Below are 10120 nucleotides of genomic sequence, written 5' to 3' on the forward strand. Positions count from 1 at the left end.
TATTAGATAATTTTTTATGCCAAAACAAATTTCTAAAATTTAGATCATTGGCATAAAAATTGATCCAAATTCGGCTTCTAAATTACTTTCGTGTTTAATCCAATACTGACACTATCAAATTAACTCATACTTGTCACAACCTCATAAACTAGGATATTTTAAATTGATTATTATCAATTATTTTTACTAATTAACCAATCAATTTTTTAGATCAAGTGCAAGGTAGGGCTAGAATATGACCTATATTTTAAGGCGAGCCAATATTAAATAGTTTTAATTATCAATAATTTTAAATATAAATATATAATTTTGGGCCCAACTTCATTTTTTAAAAAATAAATATACATATACATGTTTATTTATTTATTATGGTTAATCCCACCTAAATCTCCTCAACTATTTTTGTTACTCTCTCCATCATCTATAAATTCATACATATCGACTCCCTTAGCTATGAAAATTATATAAAGGGGTGAAAGTGTTGTACTTTTATAGTTAAAAAGATCAATATATACGAATTTATAGATGAAGAAGATAAAGTAATATTTGCTAATAGTTTAGGGGGTCTTGGTGTAATTAACTCATTTTAGTATAAAACCCAACACTAACATATGTTATTCACCAATTTAATAACTAAATAGATTAACTGATTCATTGGCATATACTAAGGTGGTGGTTGATGGTGGTGGTGATAGTGATGATAGTGGTAGTAAAATAATGGTGGTACTTATGACAATAATGACAATGGTGATGAAGGTAATGGCAGTAGTGATGGTGGCAGCATGATGGTGATGGTGTTGGTAGTGATGGCAGTGACATGGTGGGGGTGGCGGTGGCGGTGGCGGTGGCGGCGGCAGCGGTGACAGTGACGTGGTGGTGGTGGTGGTAGTTGAAGCAGTGGCTATGATAGTTGAGTTTTTCGGACCACTCAAGTGGTCATTTGGTCGCTTGAGCGGTGATCTTTAGCTCATAATAGTTGGTTGTTTTACAGGCGGGATTGCTCGAGCGATGGAGTTGTCGCTTGAGCGTAGAATTCATGCTTCTAGTATTTTCAATGTAGCTCTGCAAAACTTCTGGGATTTCTCTTTTATTCACTTGAGCGGTGGAATGATCGCTCGAGAGGTTGCTTCGAATTCATGTTGTTCGCTCGAGCGTAGGAAGTTGTGCTTGAGCGGTTTGTTCGAGATCAACCAATATAAAAGCCACTTTTTGCTCATTTTCTCTCATTCTTTTCTCTTTTCTCTCCCTCCCCTCTTCATGTCTGAAAACCCTAGCCACAATACCTTTGATTTTACCTTATTATACCAAGGATCCACCTTAGATCATGCAAGATTAGTGAAGAAGGAGCGAGGATCTTTCTCTTGACAAATTGGATTACGATTTCATTAGAGTTCGTCCTAGGTCTTCGTTGTTTGCTCACATTCTTGAGGTAGGGAGTTCTCTTAACTCTAATCTTTTAAGATTTAGTTCGATTATGTTGTATTATGGAAAGTTTGGGTTGATTTGAGTTTGAAATCTTTGATTAAAAAGATGTTTATATTAAAAAATTGGGGTTTTCACTCAAACCTTTGAAATATTTAGAATGTTTTGGTACTTTGATGGTTAATAATTGATGATTTGAGAATTTAACAAAGATATGAGGAAAAACCCCCAATTTTATGGAAAACCCTAGAATTGGGATTTTTAAATTAAAAGAGGGTTTGAGTTAATCGGTGCCTTATGTTGAAAATTAAAGTGATTTTTCATGTTGATAAGTGTGTTGGATAAATTTATTGTCTATGATGATATTATTGGTGATTTAAATAAGTTGAATTGTGTGAATATTAGGAATGTTGAAAGAATGTAATGTAATGTTTTGCATGGGTTGATGGTTGGTAAAGAGTAGGATATGGAGTCTTGAAAATGAGAATAGTTCATTAGATTCTATGTGTTGAACTCTTGTGCAATTAAAAAGGAATTTCAGGATAACGAGGAAGGTTTGAGAATTCATGCATTGCATTGCATTTCCATGGAGTTGGATTAAATATTGGATCATTTAAAGGTGTGTGTGTGGTTTCGGAATACGTTGTGTGTGTTGAGATGCCCAATTGCCCTTCTGTGCTCAGTGGCCAATAAATGTGGGGAATGTCATTGATATATTGGTACAGGTGCCCAATTGCCCTTTCGTGCTAAGCGCCGATAAATGTGGGGGAAATGTTGAAATGATTGATGGGTGTCCAATTGCCCCTCCGTGCTCGGTGGCCGAAAAATGTGGAGATGTTTTTAAAATGAAACCGGTGTCCAATTGCCCTTTGGTACTTGGTGGCCAGTAAATGTGGAGGTTTTCAGAAAAATAAGAGGTGCCTACTTGCCCAACTATGCTTGGTGGCTAGTAAATGTGGGGGGAATTTTGAGGTGTCTTACGTGGAGTTGGTTTCAAAATGAAAGTTCTTGGTTAGGATGATGGGTAATAAGTTGAGTCACATGGGTTATAAATCATGTATTTCAAAATTTGGTTCCTAAACAGAGTTAAGTTGTAAACATGAAATGGCATTGCATGAGTATAAATATATTACACATTCATACATGTTAAGTTTACTTCCTACTGGGCATAAAAGCTCAATCCCTTTTATGGGCTGGATATCCTAAAACTTCACTTGATGAAGACAACTCAAGACATCGATGAAAAGTGGATAGAACTCAACATGGAGCGCTAAAGCTTCTTTGATTGTTGTTTGCCTACAGCTATCGACCTTATTTGTCAAGTTATGATTTTGTTTGTTGAAATCAAGGCGCTTAGTCTTGAAAGGTGAAAGCCCTTATGGCAATTTGGATATATTTAATTTTTCTTATATGTATTTATGTACCTTGTAAATCATTATAAAGAACCTGAAGAGGAATCTATAAGAATGTGATGGACTTTAGTTTATAAAGTTTATTTGCTTTTATTTATTGTTCATATGTATACCCTGAAATTGGGGAATTAATATTAGATTAGTAAATAATGATGTGATATAAAAATCGCGGCGTTATAACTTGGTATCAGAGCACACCAGGTTTGAATACCTTGCGCTCGTGGGAAGTGACGTTTGTCACAATGGGTTACTAGTTTAGAATGGGACGTTTAAGTGCTTACTCTGATTTGTGTTTGTTGATGTGATTATGTGGGTATGGGATTGAACTCTTGAGATGAAGTTTGTACCTATGAATTCTTAGAAGTCTTGTTAGGAGGGCACCTTATCAATGCCATTCTAACTCAAATTCTTTGAATGTTGTAGGGCAAACTGGCATCTTAGGAGGATAATTCGTCTTTGTTTCATGTGAATATGTGTTTATGTGGTTTTCAATTGTGAGAATTGTTACGTGTATAGGCATGTGTAGACATTTCAGGTAGAGTGTGTGGTTTCGTTTGGGTTAATTTGTGAGCTAAGTTTATTCTTATTCTTATATAGGATGTTTGGACATAGTGATAGAAGCCGTGGTAGACCTTGTCGTGGTGGTCGGGGTGCTTCCCTTCTAGGGAAGAGAGTAGGCTAAACCAGTATGGCTGAACATGAGGTGTAGGGTGTTATGCGCTTGTTGTCTCGAGAGTTGGCGGGTAAACTTCGGGAATCAATGAACATTTTGAGGGCTGAGGAAGCGGGATAGGCAGCCGTGGGAGAGACTAGGGCCTCTGCATTAGCTAAGGAGTTCTTTAAATCTAAACCTATGGAGTTTTATGGCGGTGCTAACCCACTTCTAGTGGATGAGTGGCTTGAACAGACATTGAAGACATTTGAGGTGTTTCACATAGTAGATGATGAGCTTTGGGTCACGTTGGGAGCCTTTCAATTGAAGGGGGATGCTGGTCAATGGTGGAAATATGCCAACGACCATATAGTGCACACATGAGAGGCATTCACTCACACATTCCAAGAGAAGTATCTTCCACCCACAGCTAGAGAGTGTTTGAAAAAATAGTTTGATGAGCTTGAACAGCACGACACAACTGTAGCAGAGTTTGAGGCAACTTTCACTAGCTTGTCTAGGTTTGCACCAGAGTTAGTGGCGACTAAGGAGCGCCATTGTTTGGAATTTGAGAAGAGACTTAGGTGGGAAATTAAGATGAAAGTGGTTGGTAGTATGATCCGAAACTATGATAGACTCATGGAAGCAGCCGCACATGTGGAAATTACCTTGGAAGGGGCAAAGAAACAAATAAGTAAGAGACAAAATGAGTCACAGAGTGACTTGGGGGCGTCCAAGAAGTCGAGGGGTAACACTAGCACACCTTTGCAATCACAGTGGACTGAGTGTCAAGGTTTGGTAATGGGGACAAGTTTAGGGAGTACCGGTCAGAATAAGATCACTTATTTTCGATGTGGTCAGCAGGGTCACAAAGCTTTGGTTTGCCCTTGGAAAGAAGAAAGGCAACGTCAGCAGCGGTCGGCTTATTCTCATAGCCAATTTCGTGGTAGTTGGGTGTGCACCTGCTACCAATGTGGACAACCAAGGACGACCAAGGCATGTGAAGAGACTTTGCCCATAGTTGGTAGAGGTCCCTAGTGCTTTGGGGTCCTAACAATCGCATAACATTCCGCCGATTTCGAACTGGGAACAACTTCACCAGTCAACCCAATTACATGATAAGGGACCATCCACTTGTTTTAAGTGTAATAAGCCAGGCCATGTTAAGTGTAATTGCCCCCAAAGTGAGCGGGACCAGTTCGGTGATCCTAGTTACGATGGTGATGTTATGAGAGAGTAGCACGATGTATCATTGTTTTGGTATAGTAATGCTATGGTATTATAGGTAGGGTAGTGTAATCATAGATGTTGCATATATATATGTGTGTGTGTGTGTGTGTGTTCATATTTTCCAAGGGATTTGGACTGTATTGATTTGTAATTTTATATGTTTTGATGAATCCTTGTTAAGTTTGTAATCTTAATCCTGTTTCGAACACGTTATTAATTCATAAATAGCATTTCTGGTTTAAACCCGACCCATTTGACTCTTGGATTCAGGTTCTTTCTCCTTATATGGTTGTTATTGCCTTGTTTTCCATTATTTCTCCTTGAGTTGGGCTATTGGGTTGTATTGGTTATGTTTGGAACAGGTTGATAGCTTGGTTTTCAAACTTTTGTTGCCTAGAATTTTGCTTATACGCTCGAGCATCACTTCTTGTGCTCGAGCGGTCTTTGTGAAGTCTTAATACTTTTGCGGGTCTGCAAAAGTACTGGGAAGTGGTATTCTATGCTCAAGTGGAACTTCTTGTGCTAGAGCAGCCCTTATTGCATTCGAGCATTCGTCTTCTGTCTGTAAAAGTACTGGGAGTTTGTACTTCACGCTTGAGCATCAACTTCTTGTGCTCGAGTATCAACTTCTTGTGCTCGAGCGGTCACATCTTTTGTGTCTTACGCTCGAGCATCACTTCTTGCACTCAAGCGGACTGCGCGTATATTAGTCCGTAAAAGTCACTTTTTACATCACTTTTTCATTTCACTCTCTCTCTAAACTTTCTAAAAACCCTAGATCTACGCTCTCTCTCTCTCTCTAAAACTCACATTCTCTTTTCTAAAACACCTAGATCCATTGATTTCTCTACCCTATTCCCTTTGAGAAGAAGGTAGAGCTCACTTAGAGCTTCATTTTCATCTTAACAAAGTTGGGTTTCGGCAGTGTTGAAGTTTCTTCATTCTCTCTCTCGTCCTATAAGCTTGAGATAGGGATTCTCCACACTCTTGTATAAGTTTTACCTTAGTTATTTGCTATTTCAAAGGATTATAGTGGTTTGGGTTGTTTTGGTAAAACCTAGGGTTCGAAATTGAAATGATAAAGGAGGGTTTTTGAATAGTGTAGACACCCTATTTTGACCGCCGCAAGACTTGGACGCTTTGTCCTCGGCCCTCAATGATGAAGTTGTGTTGATTGTGATTCAAATTCTCAATGACGGAACGTAAGTTCAAGCTCCAAAATTGATCCCAAACCTTTCATATGTGCACTGGTCTGACCCCAGAAATTCATTTTTCAACCTTGAGCTACTCTGCATTAAGTTTGAAATAGAGGAACAAGGGAGAATATTGGGAGCCGGTCGGCTCTCATTGGAAGCCGGCTGTAGCTATTGAGAGCCGGCCGGCTCTCGGTAGCGAGAAACACTGTTTTGGGCGGGAATGGGCCTACTTTCCATTTTTGAAGATATTTATGACCTATTTTTCTCAATTTCTATAAATACGAGCATATATCTCAGTGTTAGAGGTTGAAAAAATTTCAAAGAAGCTAAACAACCCTTGAGAGCTCCTTCTTCTTGTGCAAGCTACTTTTGAGATATTTGATCATCTTTATACTATATCCATACACCATAGACAACCTTAGAACAAAGCCTTAGAACCTTGGTTGAGCTTTGTAAATCACAATTCAAGCTTGAGAGTGAGCCTGGGCCTAGTTTGGTTTACAAACAAGAGCTTACCTTCTTCAAGAAGTATAAGCTTACCACCTTTGTATTGCTTTCATTTATGTCTTTCTTTGTCTATTTCTTGTGTTTTTGTATTGTTTTGATCCTATTTCAAGTGTTGGAACTTGGGTCTGAATGGCTACCAAAGTATAGAGGGGGTTAACACCCTTTCTTGCACTCTAATTCATAGCTCACACACTTGTTTTGCACTCTTTTCTTTGACTTAAAGTGATTTTCAGAGTTTAATAAAGGCTAAAAAAACAAGGTTTGAGGTCTCAAAAATGGAGAGGTTAGCCACCTCTCCTTGTTTTTGTTCACTTGCCTGGCTTTGCCTTGTTTTTTCCTACCTTTTTATGCTCTTCAACATGATTTTTAGCCACTATTTTTAGAATATTAGGGGTTGTTTTGGGGTGGTTGTAATTTATTTAATTAGTGTATGCTTTGAATATCTAGTTTGTTGCATTATAAGTCTTCACATCTAGCTTGTTATGTTGTGTTACATGTGCTTTGACAGCTTTTCATTGTTTAAATTTTCATGTTGAGGAGCCTCATGCTTTGATAGCAATCATTTCTGCCACCTCATTCTTTTATTTTTCTTTTTTTTGTTTTGTTTTGGGAGTTACTTCAACCGATTGATGGTTATCCAAAGCATGAGAAAGAAACCTATGCTCAATGACTTAATCTCTACGGAGGTTCATCATCAAAGGCATAGGCTCTCTTTCATACTTAGGATCACTTCTCGTCTGAAGTTTCTTCTCCTTTAGTGGACTTAAACATCACTTTGGACAAATTGACTAAGGAATGGCAAAGACTAATGAAAACGGCTTAAAATGAACTAAACTGATATAAAGAAAATGCTTAGAGTTGGTTGGATTCGGCCGGACATTATGCCAAGTCCATCGTTTCGAGAATTATTACGTATCAATCCATGATATGTTGATAAGGGTAAGAGCGCCTTTACTTCCCTCTTTGAGTCTTGATGATAGGAGGAAAGGGCGGTCTTTCATCACATTTATCAATTTTGTCCCAAACGTGCTCGGGATCATCAAGCCATCAACTTGTGCTAATTGATGATTTCGAACGCGAATTTGTTTTGCTCTTGAGTTTTGCATGACAGAGAAGTGAAGAAGGGACAAACAGGGCCTAGAAAGGCTCTGTCTGCACTATTTTCATCCCAGAGCACAAAACACCTTTTGGCATAAAATTTAGTGTCGGCCGGTGCTATTTTGGCCCGGCCGGAGCTCATTTGGAGTTAGCCGGCTCCCAATTCTTGGTAAAACAGAGTGTTTTGCAGAAAACAGAGAGCAGTGATTGAAGGTGAAATAGAGCAAGTCTGGGCAGACAGGGCAGTTTCTGGACACTGTGCATACGGTCCTTGTGCATCCTTGTTTAGATCAATGTTGTAAATTAATGTTCCCAATATTGTTGTAATTAATATTTGCAATTGTCACAATTAGTTAGCTCAGCTAGTTCGTTATATTGTTCATCTTTGTTGTAATAACTTAGATATCTAGTTAGTAGTTAACTAGTTTTAATTCATTTATTTGAATTTGTAATAATTAGTTTATTTCGGACATTTGGACACTTATTCGAACCCTCCTGCGCGAGGGCAAACTTGTAATAATGTGTATGTCTTTTAACCCTACGTCTTTCTCCCTTTTATTTACCTTCTTATGATGGATAGTTTAGAACATGATGCTTACTTAACATTTCTCATGATTTGCATTCATTTGTGTTACATGCATTAGGCTTGGCGCATCATTCTAACTCACATTTGTTATTCGTTACTTACTTGAGTACGTGCTTGAGCTGCATGATATCAAGTTGATTCATATGTCATAACTAGTAGCCGAGCCCATTAGTGGCGTATCGCATGTGTTACATTAGTTAGAGACATGCATGTTTTCTAATTATTTTGCTTTGTTTGGCTTGCCTTGGAGTACTAGGTGAGCACTTATTGCTTTAACATATTGCATTGCATGTAATTGTTGCCATGTCGAGCATGCTTACCATGAGGCTAAATGCTTAAGTGAAATACTTGTTTCAATGCCGGTGGATGAAGGCTAATTGCTCAAATTAGGATAAATTGATTAATGTACATACAAACTCATTTTTTCAAGTGACGAGTATCAAAAACACAATTTTCAAACAAACATGAAATCAAGGTGTTCCAAAATTTGCAAATTAGTCTATACTTGTTTGCCCTCACATAGGGGGTGTTTGGGAAGAAAAAAAATAGTCTAGTTTAGGCTAAAAATCACAAAAAGACAAAATAGGCTAAAATAGCTAATAAGACAAAATATCACATCAAACCCATAATCATTTCACTTTTTCTCTCTCAAACATCACATCCAACTATAAAAAAATCCAATCATCTTTCCAAACACAAAAATTTTAGCCTACTAAAATAGCCAAAAACTAAAATAGCCAACTAAAATAGCCACTTCCCAAACGAGGCCATAGTAATGTTAGCCTAAATAATCGGAATAAGAGCATATAATGTACATAAAAATCACATCATGATTATTAGAGGCCAATCCTTGATCGGGTGCGGGGGGTGCTCAATTCATGACCTTCCCCTCTCATACATAAGTTCCCAAGCCGAGACACTTTGGTGATGATGGACAAATGGCCTTTGGCACGAGTCACGGATTTCCTAAATTTTCCAAACAATATTTAGGTGGCGACTCTGAAATCTGGCAAAGCAGTCCATTTTTGACATTTGATTCAAACATCGATTTTCCAAAAAGAATTGCCGGATTTGGACTCTTTTTGTATTTTCACTGTTTCATATTGCACTTGTGCAATCAAATTCAGAACCACGAGAGTCCGAACTGTAGGGCTAGTCGTATCCGAAAGGAGCACGAAAAGCAAGCTACAAGTTCTGGCAACTCTGCTGGGAATTTAGAGAACTTGACTTGAAACTAATGATGTGAAATTTTATTTACATGTATATGTTCTTTGCATAGAATTTGCATTGTTACTATAAGTCACTGTGTTTTCTAGCTGCCATTCCTAGACGGTTTGCTGGAGGCTCGCCAAAAAGCTTACCAAAAGGATGACCGGTCATGGGCTCTGCCATGTTGGAAACACCATGCTTGGATCTGGATTACTGCCGTATCGTTTGATCCTCCTTTCACTTTTCAGTGTTAGGTGTGAGAGGTATATTAGGTGATCTTGCCAAGGTACCCTTTTGACCATTTGGCCTAGCTTCATGTAGTATGCCATAGTGCCCATTCCAAACATAGGACAGGATGCCACCCGTTTGTAGGATGTTGTGAGAATCTTTCTTTGAAATAGCGAATCCTATGTCATGTCAAAAGTCTAGGACAGGGTAACCCTACCCCCGTCATAGGGGTGTTTTGGTTCTTTTACTTCGTATGTGCTTTTACAGTGAAACTGTACAGGATGGTCCATATCAGTATTAGTTTAAGAACAGAGTTCAATGGGATTATGGTTCTTCAGTTATGTTTTAATCTGCTGTGAATTGGGCTGAAGTATTGTCTGTTTTGATTAATGGCTTTTTTTTTCTATCTTTTGCTAGGTAGTTTACCATCATAGCTTCAGAAAGACCTTGTTAGGTTTTATTTCTTGGCATTCCCGTTTGACAAAACTCCTTTGAGTTGTAATTTTATTCGCACATTTTATTTCAGTGAGGCTATAAGTGTTTAGATGCGAATCCAACCCGAATTGTGCTTTTCAGAGAA

Source organism: Camellia sinensis, chromosome 7 (assembly GCF_055761805.1).
Source record: "Camellia sinensis isolate YWXY chromosome 7, ASM5576180v1, whole genome shotgun sequence".
NCBI classification, from domain to species: Eukaryota; Viridiplantae; Streptophyta; class Magnoliopsida; order Ericales; family Theaceae; genus Camellia; species Camellia sinensis.